This window comes from Lepidochelys kempii, chromosome 11 (assembly GCF_965140285.1).
Source record: "Lepidochelys kempii isolate rLepKem1 chromosome 11, rLepKem1.hap1, whole genome shotgun sequence".
NCBI lineage: Eukaryota > Metazoa > Chordata > Testudines > Cheloniidae > Lepidochelys > Lepidochelys kempii.
The window spans coordinates 75901501-75914446 of record NC_136390.1 but is presented as its reverse complement, the minus strand read 5'-3'; the positions used below and the strand labels follow the sequence as shown (position 1 = coordinate 75914446).

Below are 12946 nucleotides of genomic sequence, written 5' to 3'. Positions count from 1 at the left end.
ACAGAGAGAGACGTGCAAAGCCAAATTCTTCCTGATACTTCAGCTGGAAAACAAGGCCCTGCAGCATGTCTGAGGAAACCATGTCTGCTCCTGGAGCCTAATGTGGAGGCTCGTCAGCAGACTAGGTGAGTGCTGCCTTGCCAGGGCTGGGGCTGTCACACACCTTCAGTGTGGCTGGGCGTCCTCAGGGAAGTGTCAGAGCTCCTTCGGGCAGAGAACACTTCAAAACCTGACGCCGTGGATCCCCGCGGCCAAGCGCTGAATGGCAAGGGGCTGAGCCAACCTTCAAAGCACCATGCCAGTGTGTCCCAGGAACGGTTTCCTAGGAGAGGCGATTCTCCCGTCCCCCACTCTGCCCAGCATCCCCCTGCCCCACTGCGGGCGTCTCTTACTCTCTCCATCTTGTCTCCGTGGAGAGATACGATGGCCCTCAGCTCTTCCTCTGCGGCTCTAAATCTCTGCAGGGTGGGTGTTGTCAGACCCTGCACGGCTGTCATCAGCAGGGCGTGGAGCGGGTCTGAGGAAGGGTGCTCCTCGAGGGTCTGCAATGAACAGGGACAAAGCCTGTGGGGACTGAGTGTTTCCCTCGGGCAGCTGCCCTGGAACAGTCTGTCCCCGGGGGAGGCTGCCAGCGTCGAGGGAGCCTGGAGACTCCGGCTGAGCCCATTTCTTAAAAAGCCTCCCCAGGTGCCAAGGTTTCCTCAGCCTTTTGTCCACGCTCTGTCCCCCTCTCCTGAGAAGAGACGGGAGGTTCTCAGGCAGTGCAGGGACCCCAAGGGCCACCCCATTTCCTCCCTTTCTAGCCCCTCCTACCAGGACGCCCAGCTTTTGCTGAGAAAGCCTCAATGTCCTGCAAAGCCCATTCGAGTTGCTCCTTGAGTGTCGCCGAGGGGTCACTGGAGAACCTGCCCCATGTCCCATCCCACCCCGAGCGCCTGAGGAGATTGGCTCAGCAACTCTGGCAGCCCACAGTGTCTGCGAGGAAAGGAGTGAGAATAGGGCCCAAAGGGAAACGCCCTCTTCCTTCCCCACCCCGCAGCGTGAGGCGCTTCCAGAAAACAGGCAGGAATCACCGGCAGGAGAGAAAGTAGCTGAGACTGAAGGAGCGAGTCTGCCTGGCTGAGGAGAACCCCAAACCGTGGGCCTCCGGGGCCAGAGCCCTGTGGGTCAGAACTCACTGGGCACAATGTTACTCCTGGGGGCCCGGTTCCAGGGTCACCTCAACCCAGGGCTGGAGGCCTTTGCCCTGGTGTGCCAGGGCAGCCCCTGGGGATTGCTGCGGCTGGCCTGCGTGGCGCTGGATTAGCACCGTCTGTCCTGGATGCCCGCAGCTGAGGACGCAGTCGAGCACACCGGAGTGGCCGACTCACCTCCACACTCCAGCCCCCCGGCACCTCAGGAGCTCCCAGAATTGCAGACTTTTGTACGTGCTGCAGGGTGCTCTGTGCCTGACAGCAAGAGTCACAAGGGCGTCGAGGTGCCTTTGTAACTCGGACGGAGCCCAGATGTTGGCAGGCGGGATCGAACCTGGGATCTCAATGCAGGAGCCCCTGCCACAGGAGCTAAAACCCATGCGGCTGTTAGCTCAGGCTGGAGAGCAGACTCATCGGTTCTGTCTCGAAGTGGTCCTGGTGCCACGAGATGGGCCAGAACCCCACAGCCAGGAGATATGCGGGTCACCCCGACAAGGGCAGGGATGGGCCTGGTCTGACTTTCAGCCGTGCCTGTGGGCCATGGGAAGTGCCTCAGAATCAGGCACCTGAGCCAGGCATGTCTGCCAATCCCACGAAGCACCCCTGGGCTTCTTGAGGTGCCTAAACCCCCTTGTCAAACTGGGCCTCCTTCGACAACCAGAGAAACTCGTAAAGACTGGCTGGAGTTGATCACACTTCAAGAGTGTTCCTTTTCAGCCCCCTGAGCAAGGGGCAGGTCGTTCTCCTGTCAGAGATCCCAGCTCCGGGAGATATGAACACACACAGCAAGGGGTGCTTTCCATGAGCACAGCCACACAGCGTCATTACCATCGTCCTAGGGGAGATGCTCGTTAATGAGGAGACGGGAGCGCGCTCTTCTTCCTGCTCTTCTGGGCTCCCTTTTTCCCACTTCTCCTTCGTCTCCGACGGCTCCTTCTTCGTCCCTGCAGCAGCAAGAAACATTCTTAATATTTTGCTTTTCCATGTCTTCTCCCTGGTTTCCAGAGGGTGGAAGCTGGGCACAGAGCCCTGAAGCGAATTGCCCCGGCTCAGACTGAAGGTTGTTGGCAGAGCTGAGCAGAGAACTCCGATCTCCTGACTCTTAGCTGGGGGCTTTTACCACACGAGGGTTCCTCTTACCTCGGGGCCAGTTTCTTTTCTTTTCTACTCTTCCTCTCCCCTTGCCCACTTTTCCCGTCAGTGACGGGCAACAGGCCTCATTTTGCATTTAACCCCCCAAGAAGCAATGACTCAGCTCTGGTACGGTTCCCAGCTGTGACCTGCTGAGACCTCGTTAGCATTTTCCTGGTGAAAGGGACCCGATCCAGGAGAAAAGAAATGATTTCCTATAGCGTCCAGCCTCTCTGTTCCCCTTATAGCCTGGAGTAATGTTAGTACTCCCCACCGCACAGGGCCAGAACCCAAGAGGGGGTGACCTGACATTATCAGCTCTCCCCACCTCAGCGATGGACCTCTGCCACCCTCTCCAAGAGGATCCGGCACTAAATGGATTCCAGAGTCTGAGGTACCCATCACTGTCCCATGAGACGGCCCTGATGTGGAAGTGTAAGGGGACTGTTGGCCCCTTACTCAAACTCAGTGGGGTTTTTGGTTGGCTAGGTCCCAGTCCCAAAAGGAAGGGGAAGGGTGGATGGGAAACCTGGACTCTGATACTGACAGTCCTCAGGAGCCATGGGGAGAGGCCAACGCTCCAGGTCAGCCTGATTGACAGGGCGGGCAGGCTAATGACGGAGTCAGGGGGTCAGAAAGGTCCCCGTCCTCCTTGTGAGCTGGAATTGTCTGGCTCAGGCAGCGTGGGGCCGAGCTAAGGAGAGAGCAGGGGCCCGAGCTGAGCTGGGGAGCAGAGGCAGGCCAGCCAGCGGGGCAGAGAGACAGCCCAGGGAGAGCAGACCCTGGGCTGGGAGCAGGGCTGCAGCCACAGAGCCAGCGGGGCCGGAGAAGCAGCCCTGGGGGCTGGAGGCAGAGCAGCAGCATCCGTGCTGAGGCAGGGTGGAGCCGGAGCTCGAAAAGTGGGGCTGGGGCTGGGGCTGGGGCTGGAGCAGTCTGGAGCTGGGTGCGGAGAGCAACGGGGGCCAGCCAAGGGGGGACCCTGGCAAAGGGCCCAGCGCAGAGAGACACCCCCAGCCGAGGGTCCTTGCAGGCCAGACAGGGAGAGGGATCTGAACCCGGCGGGAAGGAGGGACCCACTCCCCAAAGCCCGGAGGGCTGTGGTCACCACCAGAGCAAGTGTCCGACCCGCTGCATCCCTGCAGCACAGCCAGGGCCGGAGAAGGGGCCTGGGTCCTGCAAGGAACCAACTGTGAACGGCCCTGACGTTCCAGAGACATGGTTTGTGACGTTCCCTGCCACAGAGCGGGGTGATGTGTTTTCTTTCATCTTTCCCATTTTTCCTTATTCTTTTTTAAATTAATTGCTGATTAAATAAACTGTATTTGCTTTAAATCGTATGTAATACTCAGTGGGTCAGGGAAGCGCCCAGTGCAGAGAGAGCACCCCGGAGTCGGGACACCCTAGCCCCTGTCCTGGGTTGCCACAGCAAGATTGGGGGTCGAGCCCCCCAGGAATCCTGGGCCCAGCCTTGTTGAGGACTCTGCCAGACAGGAGAGTGGAAGGGGAGTCCTCCAGGGCAGGGAGGCCTCTGGGGAAAGGAAGTGGGAGCGAGGACTCAGATCCTTCCTCTAGCCCACCTCACCGGAGTAGTGCAGAAGCCAGGAAAGTTCCCCACAATAGCGGGACCGTTCCCCTGCTTCCATAAGGCTTGTAGAGTGACTGGTGAGAGTATTCCTCACATGCTTCTTGCTAACCATGTGGTTTGTATCCTCACCTGTAAGATCCAGTTCAACTTGGTCTTGCTTCTCCTGCAGCTTCTCCTCCTCTGACGCCACCTGGTTCTTGGCTGCTTTCTTCTTCTTCTTCTTCTTCTCCTTCTTCAGGGAAAAGCACGTCCACCTTCTTGGAGAGGAAACTGTTCTCTCCTCATCGCTATCTGCCATCGAGTTGTCAGACTGGCTACAGACACAGAGTCTTTTCATGCCTGATAGGATCTTCCACGAGCATTTGCTTCTCATGGGCTTCTCTGGCAAGGCCTGTTCTTGCTGGCTGATGGCAGAGCATGCCTCCATGGCTGCCGGTTGGATGACCACCATGTGCACATGGCTCTCTCTGTGCTCCCAAGAGGTGAGTCTTTGAAAAAAGGAACGAAGCCTGGAATAGAAAGACGGAGGAAATGGGTTTTTCTGTCCTACTCTAAAGGAAGGGAATTAGTCTGCCCAGGATTCCCAGATCCAAGAGAGTGGTCTTTTGAAGCCATCTGCTCCTCTAATAGTCAGGACTGGTTCATACAACAAAAGAATATAAACAACAAAAGACTGGCCACACTGGGTCAAACGAAAGGTTCATCTAGCCCTGTATCCTGTCTTCCGACAGTGGCCAGTGCCAGGTGCCCCAGAGGGAATGAACAGAGAATCATCAAGTGATCCATTCCTGTTGCTCACTCCTGGCTTCTGGCAAACAGAGGCTAGGGACACCATCCCTTCCCATCTTGGCTAACAGTGATTAATGGACCTATCCTCCATGAATTTATCTAGTTCATTTTTGAATCCTTTGTTTCTTTGAAATTTGCTGCTTATTAACAAAGGCTTCAATGGGGGCACTTCGATTTGAACCAAGGACCACTTAATGTGCAGTCAAACACTCTATCACTGAGCTCTACCCCCATGACTAGACCCAGCCCCAGGTGAAGACACTTGGGACCATGGTGAAAGAGGAATTCTTCTGGGAAAGTTCCAGGGCCCGTGTTATGCAGGAGGTCAGACTAGATGATCAGGGCTGGCCTTAGAGCCTTTGAAACTGTGAATTTATGAACCTCAAGTTGCCTTTAACGGCTAGGATGAAAATTGCTGCTCCTGTCCAAGAGGAGATGCTTTGAGGTTTCCTTGGGGAGAGGCACCAGGATCCCCGTTCCACCTTTGTCACAGTCTTTCTTGGACACAGCACATCACAGCTTCTCCCCTTTTGCTCTATAACAAGAAACCTCCACGCACCAGATCTGTAATCCCGTCCTAGCCCAGTCACTGGCTCCAGTTCCTAGCCTGACTCTCACCCCATGGAGCTCACGCCTCCTCTGCCAATGGACAGACATGGAAACAGCCAAGGTCAATTTCTGTTTTCTTTGCTCATTGCTGGGGCCTAGTTGCAAAAATGCTTCATTATTAACCCCACTCCTTTGCGCACAGAATGTTGGGACTCTGGGAACAGACAGGGCCAAGCCGAAAACCAAGACACCTCTGTTCCCAGAGAAGCCAGGAAAAGGAACAAAGGATTGTCATCTAGAAGGCTTGAGGGTCTGGAAGGATGGATTAGCAGCTGCAAATATGTTGACTTATTCTCAACTATTCCAAAATCTGGACTGTATTAGCAGGGGGAAAATAACCAGTAAACTTTAAGTGAAGTATTTCCCATACTATTTATAACGTCCAATGAGAACAATAGGCCACCCAAACAATGACAAAGAAATCACAGCGAGACCCATGACAAATTTAGGCTGCAGTTTATTTAACCCCTTTTCTGGAAAGGAATTGCAGGGGGGATTTAACACGTCTATTTTATGTAGCCCAATGGGGGAATAGTAGAATTTGTAGAGAGTTTTGAAGTCTCTCTCCATGAGATTATTTCTGAGAGAACTACCAAGATGGCAGCCAGGGGATGGGAGTGGAGCTGGGTCACTTTCAATAGCTTCAGATTTATTTCTTCTGCATATCTGAGCTCATTTATGTGTCTTTCAATCATGTAAATTCTGAGACCGATCTTGTCTCAATACACATACATTAGACAATCATGACATGAGACAGACGGTTTCTATTCACTACTTGAAGGCAAGGAGTGCATTAGGGGCAACTCCGAGGGAAATATTATTGATGGAGCTATCAGTCTAAATTCTACACCAGTTTTTTATCTTCCCTTTAGGTTATAGCCATGGAAATTCACCCATGCTAGTCTGCTGAAAGATAAAAGCATCGAAATCTGCCTCCAAAGACCGTGACAGGCTGAAGCAGACGGAGAAGGGAGAGATGCCCACATTCAAATCGAAACGGAACGCTGAGACCTGACTGTTGCAACGCTGGCCCCCACCCGTCTCTGCACCGGGGGGGGCCAAGCTGAGCCTGAGAAGAGGCAGAATTGACCGATGAACATTGCCAAAGAGCCCCAGTAACACACCAGCAGCCCCCCATCCACCACCCCCTCCAGCCCCCTGCACCTCCCGCCCAGCGGCAGCCTCGCCCGTCAGCGCCTCCCCCTCCCTCCCCACTCCTCCCGCTGTTCTGCAGTGCGCAGGAGGCTCTGGTGGGGAAGGGGCAGGAGCGAGGGCATGGCAGGCTCGGGGGAAGGGGCAGGGGCCTTGGGGGAAGGGGTGGAGAGGTGGCAGGACCTGGGGCAGAGCAGGGGGTTGAGCAGTGAGCACCCCACAGCGTATTGGAAAGTTGGCATCTGTATCTCCAGCCTCGGAGTCAGCGCTGTGCAAGGAGCCGCGTATTAACCTCTGACGAGCCGCATGCGGCCCCGGAGCCCCAGGTCAGCCACCCCTGCCCGAGGGGAAGGAGGCACCAACCTGTCATGTGCGATCGAAGGAGCAGGAAAAGAATGTGGGAATTACCTTCTGTAAAAACTCATCTTTTGTCGAAAACCTGTGGAAAAAGCTGATGCAAGAAGTTGTTGACAGAGGGATAGTCCGCGTCTCTCAGCAGCTCCTTGGGTCACCAGCCGTTGTCAACCAAGCCAGTTGGCAGACTGAAGGCAGGGCAAGAATGCTGAGGCCGAACAGTCTTTGCTGTTGGCATCCGTGACCTCACAATCAACTTAAGCATCAACACACACAGACCCCCCCACCCGGAGAGACACGCACACACAGAAGCTGGTAACATTTACAACATGGAGAGATGCACCCAAAATCTCGAGGACTTTTGATTTGGGGGAGGGCATCATCGGCGCTGACTGCATGGGTGTCCCGGGGCTGGAGCAGCCATGGGGAAAAATTAGTGGGTGCTTAGCAGCCACCGGCAGCCAAGCTCTGCCCTCCCCCAGAGTATCTCTCACTGACCAACTCCTCCCCCACCCTGCCAGGGCCCAATATTCCCATTGCTCTGACTGCTTGCTGTGTGCGCCACGATCTCTGTGAGAGTAAGGGGGAGACGTTTATGGCGGGCTGGGAAGTTGAGGCAAATCGCCTGGCCGCTGGTTACGCGCAGCCAGGCACCAGGGCGGTTCGAAGAGCACAGCGGGGCGCGCTGCACATCAGACAAGCTTTGAAAACCCAGTTTCATGGCTGGCCAGGCTACGGGGTGACAGTTCTGTTTGTTTCTCCTTGATGAAAACCTGCCCCCTTGGTTCTCTCTATGTCCCTGTAAGCCAACCGCCCTCCCCTCCCCACTTCGATCACCGCTTGCAGAGGCAAGAAAGTCATTGTTTCAAATTCATGCATTCTTTATTCATTTGTCACAGAAATAGAGGGAGAACTGCCAAGGTAGCCCGGGTGGGGTGCAGGAGGAGGGAAGGACAAGGCCACACTGCACTTCAAACTTCTTGAATGCCAGCCGTCTGATGCTTGAGCAAACCTCTGGGGTGGAGTGGCTGGGTGCCCGGAGCCCGGCCCCCTGCGCTCTTGGGCGTCTGGGTGAGGAGGCTATGGGGCTTGGGGGGAGGGCGGTTGGTTACACGGGGGCTGCAGTGGCGGTCTGTGCCTTTCCTGCGCCTCAACCATACGCCGGAGCATCTCAGTTTGATCGCCAGTCGCCTCAGCATTGCATCCTGCCTCCTCCCATCATGCTGCTGCCACCTTTCCTCTTGAGCCCGCCACTTGTCCTCGCGTTCATTCTGTGCTTTCTGGGCTCTGCCACTGTCTGCCTCCACGCATTGGGCTGGGCTCTTTCAGGCTGGGTGGACGGCACAAGCTCAGAGAACGGTTCATCGCGAGTGTGTTTTTTTCCCCTTCTTATCTGTGCCAGCCCCTAAGACGGAGATGCGAGTGGCAGCCTTGAAATATTTGCAGCTGCCGGAGGGAAAAAAGGGAGAGTAAAACTGAAAGAGACACACTGGCCATTTCAAAGGAGGGGCTGATGTTTTCGGGTTAATGCGCAGCACAAACCCAACTAACCGCCCCCCCCAACACACGCTCCCCCTCCAATTCTCTGGGATGATCGCTTCTCCCCTCCCACCACCGCGTGGCTAACAGGCAGGATGATTTCTTTTCAGCCACAGGCAAACAGTCCAGCAGGAACAGCCACCTCTGAATGTCCCCTTAATAAAATTCCCCGATTTCAACCAGGTGACCGTGAATGATGTCACTCTCCTGAGGATAACACAGAGAGATAAAGAACGGATGTTGCTTGAATGCCAGCAAACACCGGGACCACACGCTGCCATGCTTTCTTATGCAATGATTCCAGACTACGTGCTACCGGCCTGCCGTGGGAAAGTGTCCTACCATGGAGGACGCGATAAGGCTGCCCTCCCCAGAAACCTTTTGGAACGGCTTTGGGAGTACCTCCAGGACAGCTTCATTGAGATGTCCCTGGAGGATTTCCCCTCCATCCCCGGACACGTGAACAGACTTTTCCTATAGCTGTACTGGCCACAAATGCATCCCAAGTCTTCAGGGCAAATTAATCATTAAACACGCTTGCTTTTAAACCGTGTATTATATTTACAAAGGTACACTCACCAGAGCTGCCTTCTCCGCCTTCAAGGTCCTGGAGCCCGGTTTGGGAGGGTACCGTCTCCAGGGCGATCAACAGTTCCTGGCTGTCAGGGAGAACGGTTTCTCCACTTGCCTGGTGTGTGCTATCTTCAACCTCCCCCTCCTCATCATCTTCCTCGTCCCCCAAATCCTCATCCCTGTGTCGTGAGATGCCCTTGCAGGAGTCCACGTACAGGGGTGGGGTAGTTGCAGGGGCACCCCGAGAACTGCATGCAGCTCAACATAGAAGCGGCATGTCTGGGGCTCTGACCCCGAGCGGGCGTTTGCCTCTTGGGTTTTTTGGTAGGCTTGCCTGAGCTCCTTAAGTTTCACATGGCACTGCTGCGGGTCCCTGTGATAGCCTCTGTCCTTGGAGATTTTTTCAAATATTTTGGCATTCTGTCTTTTGGAACGAAGTTCTGATAGCACGGATTCGTCTCCCCATACAGCAATCAGATCCAGTGCCTCCCATTCGGGCCATGCTGGAGCTCTTTTGCGATTGTGGGACTCCATGGTCACCTCTGCTGATGGGATCTGCACGGTCACCTGTGCGGATCAGCCTGCCCCGCTGGCCAAACAGGAAATGAAATTCAAAAGTTCGCGGGGCTTTTGCTGTCTACCTGGCCAGTGCATCCGAGCTGAGAGTGCTGTCCAGAGCGGTCACAATGGAGCACTGTGGGATAGCTCCCAGAGGCCAATACGGTCGAATTGCCTCCACACTAACCCAAATTCAACCCGGCGATGTCGATTTCAGCGCTAATCCCCTCGTCGGGGAGGAGTACAGAAATCGATTTTCAGAGCCCATTAAGTCGACAAAAATGGCTTAGAATCATAGAATCATAGAATCATAGAATATCAGGGTTGGAAGGGACCCCAGAAGGTCATCTAGTCCAACCCCCTGCTCAAAGCAGGACCAATTCCCAGTTAAATCATCCCAGCCAGGGCTTTGTCAAGCCTGACCTTAAAAACCTCTAAGGAAGGAGATTCTACCACCTCCCTAGGTAACGCATTCCAGTGTTTCACCACCCTCTTAGTGAAAAAGTTTTTCCTAATATCCCATCTAAACCTCCCCCACTGCAACTTGAGACCATTACTCCTCGTTCTGTCATCTGCTACCATTGAGAACAGTCTAGAGCCATCCTCTTTGGAACCCCCTTTCAGGTAGTTGAAAGCAGCTATCAAATCCCCCCTCATTCTTCTCTTCTGCAGGCTAAACAATCCCAGCTCCCTCAGCCTCTCCTCATAACTCATGTGTTCCAGTCCCCTAATAATTTTTGTTGCCCTTCGCTGGACTCTCTCCAATTTATCCACATCCTTCTTGAAGTGTGGGGCCCAAAACTGGACACAGTACTCCAGATGAGGCCTCACCAATGTCGAATAGAGGGGAACGATCACGTCCCTCGATCTGCTCGCTATGCCCCTACTTATACATCCCAAAATGCCATTGGCCTTCTTGGCAACAAGGGCACACTGCTGACTCATATCCAGCTTCTCGTCCACTGTCACCCCTAGGTCCTTTTCCGCAGAACTGCTGCCTAGCCATTCGGTCCCTAGTCTGTAGCTGTGCATTGGGTTCTTCCGTCCTAAGTGCAGGACCCTGCACTTATCCTTATTGAACCTCATCAGATTCCTTTTGGCCCAATCTTCCAATTGGTCTAGGTCCTTCTGTATCCTATCCCTCCCCTCCAGCGTATCTACCACTCCTCCCAGTTTAGTATCATCTGCAAATTTGCTGAGAGTGCAATCCACACCATCCTCCAGATCATTTATGAAGATATTGAATAAAACCGGCCCCAGGACCGACCCTTGGGGCACTCCACTTGATACCGGCTGCCAACTAGACATGGAGCCACCGATCACTACCCGTTGAGCCCGACAATCTAGCCAGCTTTCTACCCACCTTATAGTGCATTCATCCAGCCCATACTTCCTTAACTTGGTGACAAGAATACTATGGGAGACCGTGTCAAAAGCTTTGCGTGACCAGAGAGATTGAAGTGTTCTCCGACTGGTTTATGAATGTTATAATTCTTGACATCTGATTTGTGTCCATATATTCTTTTACGTAGAGGCTGTCCAGTTTGACCAATGTACATGGCAGAGGGGCCTTGCTGGCACATGATGGCATATATCACATTGGTGGATGTGCAGGTGAACGAGCCTCTGATAGTGTGGCTGATGTGATTAGGCCCTGGGATGGTGTCCCCTGAATAGATATGTGGGCACAGTTGGCAACGGGCTTTGTTGCAAGGATAGGTTCCTGGGTTAGTGGTTCTGTTGTGTGGTGTGTGGTTGTTGGTGAGTATTTGCTTCAGGTTGGGGGGCTGTCTGTAGGCAAGGACTGGCCTGTCTCCCAAGATTTGTGAGAGTGTTGGGTCATCCTTCAGGATAGGTTGTAGATCCTGAATAATGTTGGAGGGGTTTTAGTTGGGGGCTGAAGGTGACGGCTGGTGGCGTTCTGTTATTTTCTTTGTGAGGCCTGTCCTGTAGTAGGTGACTTTTGGGTGCTCTTCTGGCTCTGTCAATCTGTTTCTTCACTTCCGCAGGTGGGTATTGTAGTTGTAAGAAGGCTTGATAGAGATCTTGTAGGTGTTTGTCTCTGTCAGAGGGGTTGGAGCAAATGCGGTTGTATCGCAGAGCTTGGCTGTGGACGATGGATCGTGTGGTGTGGTCAGGGTGAAAGCTGGAGGCATGCAGGTAGGAACAGCAGTCAGTAGGTTTCCAGTATAGGGTGGTGTTTATGTGACCATCGTTTATGAGCACAGTAGTGTCCAGGAAGTGGATCTTAATCGCGTCTCTGCTAAGGCTGCATCTACACTCCCCCTTGTGTCGGTAGAACGTATGTGGCTCGGGGTGTGAATAAGCCACCCCCCGAGTGACACAAGTTACACAGACCTAAGCGCCGGTGTGGACAGTGCTATGGTGCTGGGAGAGCTTCTCTTGCCAACATGGCTACGGCTGCTCGTTGAGGGTGGAGAGCTCCCTCCCGTTGGCTTCCAGCCGCTCCAGTAGAGACTGCCACTGGGGGCCACGTCACTCACAGCTGTGAGGGCCGAGCGGTTAAGGCGTTGGACTCGAAATCCAATCGGGTTTCCCTGCGCGGGTTCAAGTCCTGCTCACAGCGAGGCCTGTGTTTTAGCCACATTTGCTCACCAGGGCAATACATCTCCACCGACCCTGGGACGCTCTCCATACACTCCCCACCCCAGGTAAACCCTGTTCTGCTCCTTTCAGGGGGATGCCTGGGATGGTGCCTCACGCTGTGTCCCTGCGGTCTCAGGCCTCTGCCCCTCACCCAGCGCCCCCCGGCTCAGCCCCACCCCTGGGTGCTGCTCCTCTCCAGAGCGTGGAAGGAGCTGAGCACGGGCAACCCGTAGAAGAGGCCACAGGAGCCTGAGCCTCCCCCAAAAGGCCGTCCATGCGGGCGGAAACGCTGGGAATGTGGGGCGGGTCTCCCCTCCGGAGGCCCGTGGGCCCATGGTCATCTTTCGAGTGCTGGAAGCGAAGCTCCAGAGAAGTGGGGACCCCGCCTGCACCCCGCTCCCCTCTGCCTCTTAGCCCGATGCCCTGCTCTTGCTCTGCCTCTTCCCATCCCCCCTCCGCCTCCTCCCCCAAAACCTGCACCCCAACCCCCCTCGGCCTTTTCCCCCGCGGCCCCGTCTTCTCGTGCCTCTTCCTGTCCTGCTCCACCTCCTTCCCCAAGGACCCCACTGCCCCCCGCTCACCGAAGACAGAGAAAAGGGACGGGTGCCTGGCCTCATGGCCCCCCGGTAGCTCCCCTTCGGGGAAAGGGGTGGAGAGGAGCAAGCAGGGGGTGAGTGGAGTCCTGGGGGAAGAGGCGGAGAGGAGCGAGGGGCAGGTAGGGGGACCTCGGGGGCCAGAGGAGTGAACAGTGGGGGGGCGGGGCCTCGGAGGAAGAGGATGACCGGGGGCGGGGTCTCTGTGGCAGGGCCATGCTCTAGGCCCCGGTGGCCCCACAACTTCTCGGGGTCATCTGAAA

The 12946-nt window shown here is 55.1% G+C and overlaps 1 non-coding gene across 1 annotated transcript; it reads left to right on the top strand.

The window, feature by feature from the left end:
- Window positions 1-11988: 11988 nt before the first annotated feature.
- TRNAS-CGA (transfer RNA serine (anticodon CGA)) lies at window positions 11989-12070 on the top strand. The gene has a single exon. It is a non-coding gene; the product is annotated as a tRNA-Ser (tRNA).
- The last annotated feature ends 876 nt before the right edge of the window (window positions 12071-12946 follow it).